Below are 12,131 nucleotides of genomic sequence, written 5' to 3' on the forward strand. Positions count from 1 at the left end.
AAATCAACTCATGATTTTCTCAACCAGCACAGTCCCCATGGAAGATTTATGCCTGAAGGATTTATCCTTTCCCACCAGCCTTAATCCCGATTCAAAATATACATGTGGGTTTAATAGGGCTGGAGAACCTGGAAGAAAATTTGAATTTTCCATTGAAAATCTGCCCCCACTTTTATTTCCCAGTTGGATTGTTAGGAATGGGCAATTTTTTTAATTGCATGACCATTAGAATTATGATAGCAGTGCATGGACAGGACATTTAATGCAAGGTGAAGTCATTTTTTTAATGTTGCTATTAATCTTTAATGGTTTGCTACCAAATTTCTCTGGAGCCAGCTAATTGACTCCTATTAAGAAAACAATTTCAGATTTCAACTAAGTGTGCAGAGTCTGGGTTTTTAGTAAAGGTTCCAGGTGAAGTTCCGTGATACATAGACATAGAGACATACATAGACATACACACATAGAGACGTATGCAGAAACACACACACACACACACACACACACACACACAAATTCTTGTGCTACCTGGAACACAACCTCATAATAACCACTCTTTGTTTTTAATCAACATATTTCCCCACCCCCATCTGTTTAGCTTCTAAGCCAGCTATCACACATCATTACTTCTTGCAGGAAAATTCAGTAAACAGACAAATGAATAACCAGAAAGTAGATATATATACTGTATATATATAAAAATTAGAGCCTTTCAGCAGTTTGGAAAGTATTTCAAAAGTTTTGGGGTACGCACCGTGGTGGGTTTCAAAAATTTTTAGAACCTCTTCTGTAACTGTGATCTGCTTTGTGGGAGTGACTGCTGGCCATGTGATGGGATGGGAGTGGCTTGCCAGCCATGTGGCTGAGTGGGAGTGGCTTGGCAGTCATGTGACTGGCTGGGCATGGCCAACTTGTAAAATGTGGTGAAACTCACTTAACAATGCTCTTGCTTAGCAACCAAAATGTTGGCTCAGAAACTCTGGCATTTGAAGCATGCAAGTCTTAAAGCTGTCAAGTTACAAGACCCTCGCACCCCTAACCCTTTAGAAAAAAAAACCCAGGGATGTTTAAACTTGACAGCTTTAAGACTTGTGGACTTCAACTCCCAGAATTCCTCCTCTCGCTCTTCATCTTGATGATGTGCGGATGGGTGGGGGGAGGGAGCTGGAACCGGTTCTAAACAGCACTGTAGATTTGTGAAACCTCTTCTATAGAAGAGGTTAGAATTGGCAGGAACCTCTGGGTTCGCAGGAGTATGACCATCGTGTTTGTCAGCAACTTTTAAAGAATCCTTGCAGTGCAGTGGTTAGAATGCAGTATTGCAGGCAAATTCTGCCCACAGCCTGGAGTTCGATCCTGATATGACTCCAAGTTGATTCAGCCTTCCATCCTTCCATGGTTGGTAAAATGAGGATTGTTGGGGGCAGTAGGCTGACTCTGTATATTTTGGAGAGTGGTGTAAAGCACTGTGTACTAGTCCAACTGCTATTGCTATTGCTAAAGCAGCCATTAAAGAGCCATGGTGGTGCAGTGGTTAGAGTGCAATACTGCAGGGTACTTCTGCTGACTGCCAGCTTCCTGCAATTTGGCAGTTTAAATCTCACCAGGCTCAAGGTTGACTCAGCTTTCCATCCTTCCGAGGTGGGTAAAATGAGGACCCAGATTGTTGGGGAAAATATACTGACTCTGTAAACTGCTTAGAGAGGGCTCTAAAGCACTGTGAAGCGGTACATGTAAGTCTAAGTGCTATTGGTATTGCTTATTGGTATCATGTGGTACCTAGTGCAAACGAGCACAAGTAACAGCCCATAGAACCTTTCTGGAATCAATTTGAGAGCACTGCCTATCCCTAACATAAACCCAGCCTATTCAGCCAGTAATGGTAAAGGCATGTCATACAGTGAGATGACAGCTGCATCCAAGGTGGCGCAGTGGTTAAATGCAGCACTGCAGGCTACTGCTAGATCAGCAGGTCAGCGGTTCAAATCTCACCGGCTCAGGGTTGACTCAGCCTTCCATCCTTCCGAGGTGGGTAAAATGAGGACCCAGATTGTTGGGGGCAATATGCTGACTCTCTGTAAACCGCTTAGAGAGGCCTGAAAGGCCTATGAAGCGGTATATAAGTCTACTGCTATTGCTATAAGTCTACTGCTATCCTATGAGTGTACAAATTAGACCCAACTGATTTCATGTTAGAACACATAAAGAGGTTAACAGATGCTGAAATGCCTTTCGAATAGGCCAGTGGTTCCCAAACTTGGCAACTTTAAGACTTGTGGACTTCAACTCCCAGAATTCTCCGCTGGCTGGACCTCTGCTGGCTGGAGAATTCTGGGAGTTGAAGTCCACAAGTCTTAAAGTTGCCAAGTTTGGGAACCACTGGAATAGGCTAACAAATTTATAAAACCAGTGTGTGTGTGTGTGTGTGTGTGTGTGTGTTGTGTGTGTGTGTGTTGTGTGTGTGTGTGTGTGTTGGGGGGGGGAGAGAAATTCAAAAGCAATAATAATAAGATCTGTATCTGGCCAAAGGAAGTTTCTGAAAGCTGTTCCTTGTTCCAAAGGAAGTGGCAAAAAAACACTGAGTGGAAGGTGTGTGTGTGTGTGTGTGTGTGTGTGTGTGTGTGTGTGTGCGCGCGCCCTAAGTTTTGCGTCTACCACACCTCTGTTTTCTTATTTTAAGTCCGTACGCAAGTTCACCTAAGTAGTACAGGCCAACTACTGTCATAAGTCATGGCTGTCATAAAGTGGGTCACCGCGGGACTGATTTTATGAACTTTTTTGGTAATTGATAAGCAAAGGTGTTGGATGTAAAACACACGTGGAAGTCAGTTTACATTTTTAGTACTTGTAAGCTGTTAAAATTGTTCATACGGGGAAGTTTTTGATGGAAACCGGAAGTAAACGCTGGTTTCCAGCAGAAAGATGGTCAATCACGGTCACGTGACCTGGGGTGCTTTAAATTTGAGCTGGTTGAGGAGTGCTTGAAATACAGTCATGTGACTGGGGGGGGAGAGGGGAAAACATTGGAAGTTTGAAACTGGATCATAAGTCCCCTTTTCAGGGCGTTGTAAGTTTGGATGGTTGCTAAGAGACTGGCCCTAAATTGAGGACGACTGGTAAACACAAATTCAAATTTGGAGAAAGAGGCCATGTTTGATTTTGTACCCTTTAGAGGAGCGGCCATTTAACAGATTAACAGAGTTGGAAAGGGACCTTATAGGTCATCTAGTCCAACCCCCTGCCCAAGCAGGAGACCCTACACCATTTCTGACAAATGGCAGTCCAGTCTCTTCTTGAAAGTCTCAAGTGATGAAGCTGCCACAACTTCCGAAGGCAACTTCTGTTTCATCGGTCGATTGTTCTCACTGTCAGTAAGTTCCTCCTTATTTCCAGGTTGAATCTCTCCTTGGTCAGTTTCCATCCATTATTCCTTGTCTGGCCTTCAGGTGCTTTGGAAAATAGCTTGACCTCTTCCTCTCTGTGGCAGCCCCTCAAATATTGGAAGACTGCTATCATGTCTCCCCTGGTCCTTCTCTTCACTAGACCAGCCATGCCCAGTTCCTGCAACCGTTCTTCATATGTTTTAGTCTTCAGTCCCGTCATCATCCTGGTTGCTCTCCTCTGCACTTTTTCTAGAGTCTCAACATCTTTTTTTATAGGCCAAAACTACCCTTTGGGCACCAGGGACCAGGGGTGTGTGTGTTTTTATGCATATCCCTTGCATATGCAGATGAAGCTTTTCTCGCCTGTATAGCCGGGCTCCTGATTTTGGGTTCCATTGTGGTGTTTAAGTCAAGGATTACCTGCAGTGAGACATTTACAATATTGTGATGCCATAACACAAAGGGCAGGGTTTGCATGGCAGGGGACATTTTATCCTTTTGTTGGCAGGGATAGAGTTCCGCAGTGGCACCAGCCAATGCCACCTTGACCTCCTTTCCTGCTGCCAGAAGAATGGGTGGAGAGCCCTTTAATTCAGCCGCTGGGGAAATGCCCTTAGTTAGTGAATTATTTGGGGCCAGTCCTGCATACAAAACAGGTCTAATGGAACTTGCTCTTTGTAGCAGCCAACAGATTGTATCAGTAGAAGGAGAGGCTCCTTCTTCTTTTCCAGAAGAAACATCAGACGGATTTGAAGGAAAGACCGAAAACTTTCAGGAAGGGCACAGCTCCCCTTCCTGATTGCCCCATCACCAGGCCATGCCTGGCTTCCTGAGCATAGAAATAGATGGAACTGCTTTCCAGTCACTTCCTGTGTTCCAGCTTTGATTTAAAGTCTGGTGTTTATTTGTTTTTACTCAACCATCCAGGGGTGGCCTTTAAAAATTTCAGCAAAAGGTTCTCTGCCTATATTCTCGTGGCACGTCAAAACCGCGGTCCACTAAAGCGCGCCCGATTAAAGCGCGTACGTGACGTCATCAGCAGCACGACAAATACGACCGCAGAGAAAGAAGGGCGCTTTAAATAGCTCTTTGAAAGCAAGCCGATTCAACTTAAGGTAAGGGTTAGGTTTAGGGTTAGGGTTAGGGTTAGGTTAAGGGTTAGGTTAAGGGTTAGGGTTAGGGTTAGGGTTAGGTTTAGGGTTAGGTTAAGGGTTAGGGTTAGGTTTAGGGTTACATTAAGGGTTAGGATTAGGTTTAGGGTTAGGTTAAGGGTTAGGTTAAGGGTTAGGTTAAGGGTTAGGTTTAGGGTTAGGTTTAGGGTTAGGTTAAGGGTTAGGGTTAGGTTTAGGGTTACGTTAAGGGTTAGGATTAGGTTTAGGATTAGGTTAAGGGTTAGGTTTAGGGTTAGGTTAAGGGTTAGGTTTAGGGTTAGGTTTAGGGTTAGGTTTAGGGTTAGGTTTAGGGTTAGGTTTAGGGTTAGGTTAAGAGTTAGGTTTAGGGGGGTTAGGTTTAGGTTTAGGGGTTAATTTTAGGTTCGGGGTTTACAGCGTGCTTCTGTCTCTGTGCTGTTGTCGCCCTGTTGATGACGTCAGTGACGCGGTTTAGTCGGGCGCGGTTTAGTCGAGCGCGGTTTTGTGGTGGAACCCTGTGTGCGGACCCCCCCAAGCTCCGTTTTTGCTGGCAGAGGGTTGCAGGAGGCAATCACAGCAGAAAACGGAGCTCGGGAGCCCGTTTTCACTGGCAGAGCTCTCAGGCCACCACAGGCACTTTTCTTGAGAACATTGTTAGATACTAGCTTCAGCTATAATGGTTTCCACCAAGGTCCTCTGTTCTGGCGGGAACAGAGGTTTAATCTCATTGGTCGAAGGGTTTGACAGCTCCCTATAAAAGGGCTGCTGTCAGACTCAACTTTCGCTGGATTGTACATAGTTGCTACTGAGTTAATAAAGAGCTGTTGTTACCGCTAGCCTGCGTGTGCCTTTCCATTACCCGATCTAACAAAACATGCTTTGAAATTCCTATGCTTTTCATTTCAGGTGCGCCCTGTTCTTCACATCCTAGTTCAGCATCCATAATTGATAAGATCTGGCTTGGTTTAAGACAATGTTTCTCCAAGCTTGGCATCATTAAGGTGTGTGGACTTCAACTCCCAGAATGACGGCTGGCTGGAGAACGCACATCTTAAAGCTGTCAAGGTTAAGGAACACAGTTCTAACAAATCTGCAGTTTCCCAGCTGAAATTGTGCTCAGACTGATCGGTGTGTTGTGGAATTAAGGAGGTGTCATCATATTTGCTGACTGCCAGTTGATGTTCATGGACACATTCTCTCAATTTTCTGCCTCTTTTCCCTCCAGCGTGATTTTTGCACCCCTGGACTTATATCTTGTAGGACAACTCCTAATTTACATCCATCGGCTGTTTTCTGAGGATATTTTGAATAGATTTAGTTGGTTTAGGGCCGGGATGGGGAATCTATGGCACGCATCCCACAGGTGGCATGTGGAGCCCTCTCTGCGGGCCCGCAAGCCGTCGTTCCAGCTCAGCTACACCGCACATGCCAGCCAGCTGCTTTTGGGGTCTCTGCTGCGCATGTGTGGGGAGTGGGGTGCATGCACAGGGTGAGTGGGGGGGTGCTTCCCCCGTGCACCCCGTTTTTGGTCCTAAGAGGCTTCAGTGAGGCCTGCTAGGCCCAAAATGGGGCACAGAGAGAACACAGGGGGGGGTGTCACACGTGCATGCGCAGGGGCCAGGGCGCACAGAGTGCGTGTGGCACATGCATTGCATTATGGGTGTGGGCACGCAACAACAAAAAGGTTAGCCATCACTGGTTTAGGGGCTGCTTGTTATCATCAAGAAATGGAACAAAATGGAATAAAACTCCCCCCTCTCTCTCCCTCCCTCCCTCCCTCCCTCTTTCTCTCTCTCCCCTCTCTCCCTCCCTCCCCCTCTCTCTCCCCTCTCCCCCTCTCTCTCCCTCTCTCTCCCCCCTCTCTCTTTGTCCCTCTCCCCCTCTCTCTCCCTCCCTCTCTCCCTCTCCCTCTCCCTCTCTCTCCCTCCCCCTCTCCCTCTCTCCCTCCCCCTCTCCCTCTCCCCCCCTCCCTTTCTCTCTCCCCCTCTCTCCCTCCCCCTTTATCTCCCTCCCGCTCTCTCCCCTCTCTCCCCTCTCCCTCCCTCCCTCTCCCTCTCTCCCCCTCTCTCTCCCTCCCTCTTTCTCTCTCTCCCCCTCTCTCCCTCCCCCTCTATCTCCCTCCCTCTCCCTCCCCCTCCTTCCCCCCTCTCCCTCCCTCTCCCTCTCTATCCCCCTCTCTCCCTCTCTCTCCCCCTCTCTCCCCCCTCTCTCCCTCCCTCCTTCTCTCTCTCTCCCCTCCCTCCCTCCTCTCTCCCCTCTCTCCCTCCGACTCTCTCTCTGTGTGTATATAATGTTTAACATGTGCATTACCCAAAATAATACATTGCAAATGTGTGAAATGGGCTCCTTGAAATGGCAGCTTATTTGTTTCTGTGCAATTATTTCTTTTTTTAAAAGTCTCAGCAGTGATTTGATGTCACTGAAAAAAAATATTGTGATGATGCATAGTGCAAATCGGTCAGGATGAACATTCATGCGTCAGTAACTCAGATGAAATGCCCCCCCTAAGAGAGGATAGAAATGGGAATAACATTAAGAAATCATTATTAACATTTAAACAGAAATGCAACGCTCCGTCAAGACTTTCGTTGGGCATTTCCTTAACCCTCCGTCAAGAGAATGTTTTCCCCCTTTCTTCTTTTCCTCTTTTAAGTGGGCAGAATTTCAAAATGGGGATTGCCTTCCACAATGGTCCCCAAAGTCAAGAAAGATTTCAAAATGTCTCGGTTTTAATTCCTGATATTGTAAATATTGATCGATATAACCCATGTAAACTAAAGCTGTTTGGTGGATATGGGCTTGCTTGATGACTGTTCATTTAACGGCGGCTGCTAAAAATAAAGTCATTCAGTTGGGCACAGTCACATGATGACCCACTTAATGACTAGCATGGCTTACAACCATAAATCCAGACTCAATTACCATCTTAAGTTGAGGGTTACCTACATAGGTGAAGATAATTCACTGATTTAACAGGTCGTTGTTGGGTGGATTGCAACAATGGAGAACATCAGTCCAGCAAGCCAGGAAGAAATGACCTCATGGGGCAGTGAATAGCCAGTGGAGAGGAGGTGATTGTTTCATGGGCAGTTGTCCTTTTCCAAATTCTGGAGAGGAATGGAAGGTACCCAAATGTTTGCAATCTATTAAACTATTAAATGGTTAATGCCACTTTATAATGCCTTGGTAAGGCCATACTTGGAATATTGCATCCAGTTTTGGTCTCCACAATGTAAAAAAGATGTGGAGACACTAGAAAGAGTGCAGAGAAGAACAACAAAGATGATTAGGGGACTGGAGGCTAAAACATATGAAGAACGGTTGCAGGAACTGGGTAATGTCTAGTTTAATGAAAAGAAGGAATAGGGGAGACATGATAGCAGTGTTCCAATATTTGAGGGGTTGGCACAAAGAAGAGGGAGTCAATCTATTCTCCAAAGCACTTGAGGGTAGGAGAAGAAGCAATGGGTGGAAGCTAATTAAGGAGAGAAGCAACTTAGAACTAAGGAGAAACTTCCTGACAGTTAGAACAATTAATCAGTGGAACAACGTGCCTTCAGAAGTTGTGAATGCCCCAACACTGGAAGTTTTTAAGAAGATGTTGGATGACCATTTGTCTAAAGTGGTGTAGGGTTGCCTGCCTAAGCAGGGGGTTGGACGAGAAGACCTCCATATCCTTCTTATGCTATTCTCTACTTCTTATTCTATTCTATCCTATCCTATCCTATCCTATCCTATCCTATCCTATCCTATCCTATCCTATCCTATCCTATCCTTATTCTATTCTCTACTTCTTATTCTATTCTATTCTGTTCTGTTCTGTTCTGTTCTATTCTATTCCATTCCATTCCATCCTATCCTTCTTATGCTATTCTCTACTTCTTATTCTATCCTATCCTATCCTATCCTATCCTATCCTATCCTATCCTATCCTATCCTATCCTATCCTATCCTATCCTATCCTATGCTATACTATACTATACTATACTATACTATACTATACTATACTATACTATCCTTCTTATTCTATTCTCCACTTCTTATTCTATTCTATTCTATCCTATCCTATCTTATCCTATCCTTCTCACTCTATTCTCTACTTCTTATTCTATTCTATTCTGTTCTATGCCACTTGACCTTCCGCATATGTCAAGCATTGCAGCTGGACGAACCTGAAATAACATAGAGAAGCAGTCTGGTCCAGTGGTTAAGGCCCAAGGCTAGAAAGTGGGAGATCAGGAGTCCTTTGGTCATCAAAGACAGTGACTTTGGGATAGTCATTCTCTCTCAGCCCAGCCCAACATAGAGCCGAGGTGGCGCAGTGGTTAAATGCAGCACTGCAGGCTACTTCAGCTGACTGCAGTTCTGCAGTTCGGCTGTTCAAATCTCACTGGCTCAGGGTTGACTCAGCCTTCCATCCTTCCGAGGTGGGTAAAATGAGGACCCAGATTGTTGGGGGCTATATGCTGACTCTTTAAACCGCTTAGAGAGGGCTGAAAGCCCTATGAAGTGGTATATAAGTCTAACTGCTATTGCTATTGCTAACCCCCCTCACAGGGTTGTTGTTGCGGGGAACATAGAAGAAGGAAGGTGTGCTCGATATTTTAGCCATCTTAAATTATTTGAACAAATAAGGTAAAGAGTTCCCTGTCAATCACATCTGACTCTAGGGCACAGTACTTATCTCTGTTTCTTGGCTGAGGGGTTGGCCTTGTCCAAGACATTTTCTGTGGTCATTTGGCTACACACTATTACTTTCCCACCAAGTTGTGATACCTATTAATCTACTTGCATTTTCATGCTTTCGAACTGCTAGGTGGGCAGTAGCTGGAGCAAGAAAAGGGAGCTCACCATTGGGTCTCGAACCCAAGCTACCAGCTTTCCAGAGGACCAGCTCAGCGCCTTTAACCGCCGACCATTATCAACAAGGGTGGGATACAAATGAATAAACGCTGGGATTGTGCCATCTGACTCCTCACTTCTGGTGGATTTGCAATTCAGCCCACCCGTGTTCCTTATTTTCCGTCCTGGCCAAACTTCTCTTCCTTTTATTTTTAGTTATTTAATTTATTTATTTAGTTTGTCAAACGTATACGAGATAACAGGTGTAAGTATAAACATGGACATGGACACAGGAAATGGGTATGAATAAATGGGGACAGTAGGACAGGGATGATAGGCATGCTGATGCGCTTACGTAGGCCCCCTTTACGGACCTCTTAGGAATGGAGTGAGGTCCACAGTAGACAGTTTAAGGTTGAAGCTGTGAGGGTTTGAGGATGTAACAACGGAGTCGGGTAGAGCATTCCAGGCGTTGACCTCTCTGTTGCTGAAGTCGTATTTTCTGCAATCGAGTTTAGAGCAGTTTACCTTGAGTTTGTATCTATTGTTTGCCTGTGTATTATTGCAGAAGTAGTCATCGCCAGGTAGGACGTTGTAGCAGACAATTTTGTGTACTACGCTTAGGTCAGACCTTCTGCAACAGCCGAAGTGCTTTGAGGCAGACCTAGGAAACATTGGATCTCGTCCTGATTTAAGCAAGCAGAACACCCTTAGTGACTTCTGTCACAAGACACTTAGATTCAGCACCGGCTACTTGGAAGTGTGTCTGTGTGTTGTTTGTTATGATGATGATTACTTTAAAATTACTCCATTCTTTCTGATCAGGCATTTAGGATCATCGCTCGCTGACGGGTTCAAGAAGGAGGCAGCTGCCGAAGAAAAATTTGTTGCCAGAAAAGATATTTCTTTGAGATGGGTGCCGAGTGCAACAACAATGCAATTTTTAACAACGTGCTGATGTAGGTGGAAAGGAAAAAGAGAAGGAACTGTCACAAAAAACAATATGCCAGCAAACAGCTAAGAAAGGAAAACAATTCCCGATTGAATAGCCTCTGAGGAAAAATAAAGAGAACAACGGTTGCCGCAATTATGATTAAGTGACTGATGATCCATCTCTCCGCCTCCCCCTCTTCCTCCCCCCCACCCCGCCCCACACACGCACTTCTCGCCCCCGATGTTTTTTTTACTGGAATGTTTTCTGGTGCGTACAGTTGAAAAAGCTTGGCGTTGTCACTGGAAGGTATTATTCATGCCATCCTTTGAAGCAAAGACTGTATTGAAGTTGTTTTTTTTTTTGCTTTCCTTAGCACTGCATTCAGCATTTCTCTTTTCACGAGGCTCTCAACACACGCGGCTGTGAAAAGGCAGGTTAAAAACGAGAATGCAACATCTCACAATGAAAGTACAGGTGGGCCTCGACTTACGACTGTTCATTTAGTGGCTGTTTGAAGTTGCAACGGCGCTGAAGAAACTGACTTATGACCGTTTTTCATAGTTATGTCATTTGTAGTATCCCCGTGGTCACGTGATTAAAATTCAGATCAGTAATGGTATCCTCTTAGCTTCACTACCGGTTTGGGAACGGGAGCGGGCGCACCTGGGCATGCGCAGAAGGTCTGTGATGATGTCTGGGTGGGTGGGCAGAGTCTCGCACCATCACCACTATTGGTTTGCCCAAACCGTTGTGAACCAGCAAAATACCACCTCTGATTCAGATGTTTGGCAAGTTTTTCTGTGTCCAGGGACTTAGTCTAGCACTTAGACTTATATACCACTTTATACTGCTTTACAACCCTCTCTAAGCGGTTTACATAGTCAGCATTAGCCCCACCCTCATCTATTTTCTGCCTCCCAAGTCCCACCTGATCGGGAGGGAATGGGGATTTTGCAGTATCCTTCCCCTGCCATGCCCCCAAGCCACGCCCACTAAGCCACGCCCAGAGAACCGGTAGTAAAACAATTTGAATTCCACCACTGGCGGGTTGTATACAAATCTGACATAGTAAAACATTAGAAATCTGATTTAAAAAACATTTTAAGTAAGAGACAACTTTAATGAGGAAACCTGTCATACACACACACACACACACACACACACACATATATATAAACACACACACAGTAGTATACACACACACACAACACACACACACATGACCAGTTTCCTCATACATATGTATGTATACTGTATGTTTTCAGATTTGTAATATATATGATTTCCAGATCACTTCCAGCAAAATTACCCACACACAAATACAAAATGTATTAGTAAAAATGCTTGTATTCTTGCCATGGATACCCCAGTAGATACAGAGCTACATTTCATTCTATTTTCAGAATTGATTGGTGGGTCCAGAAATAGAAGAACATTTGAGGAACAATCATCACCCCATAAAACCCAAAGTTTAGAATGAAACCTCATACATTTACAATATATAATATGCTTCCTTTGTGTAGGAGAAGAAAAAGCTGAGCTGGAAGGCAGAATTAAGGATGCCATCAGTTTGGAATCAGGGCATTGCCGCAAGAGACCAAAGTCGCCCTGGAATTCTGTTGATCCTTAACTAGAGCCAATTCAGCTTTGAAATAATAAACTCTTCTGTGATTTGAACTTGACGAATGCTCCTGATTATTTGCACCTGAGAGTTTAGCCTTTAAAATTGTGTCCTGGATCTAACCCAGGGTGTTTTCAATCTACTTTCTAAAGCGATGGCCCCTGCGTAAAACTACTGTACTCCTTAACAAGGAAGTGCATTCACACATATTCCAACAAGAC

The sequence above is a fragment of the Thamnophis elegans genome, chromosome 6 (assembly GCF_009769535.1).
Source record: "Thamnophis elegans isolate rThaEle1 chromosome 6, rThaEle1.pri, whole genome shotgun sequence".
Taxonomy (NCBI): domain Eukaryota; kingdom Metazoa; phylum Chordata; class Lepidosauria; order Squamata; family Colubridae; genus Thamnophis; species Thamnophis elegans.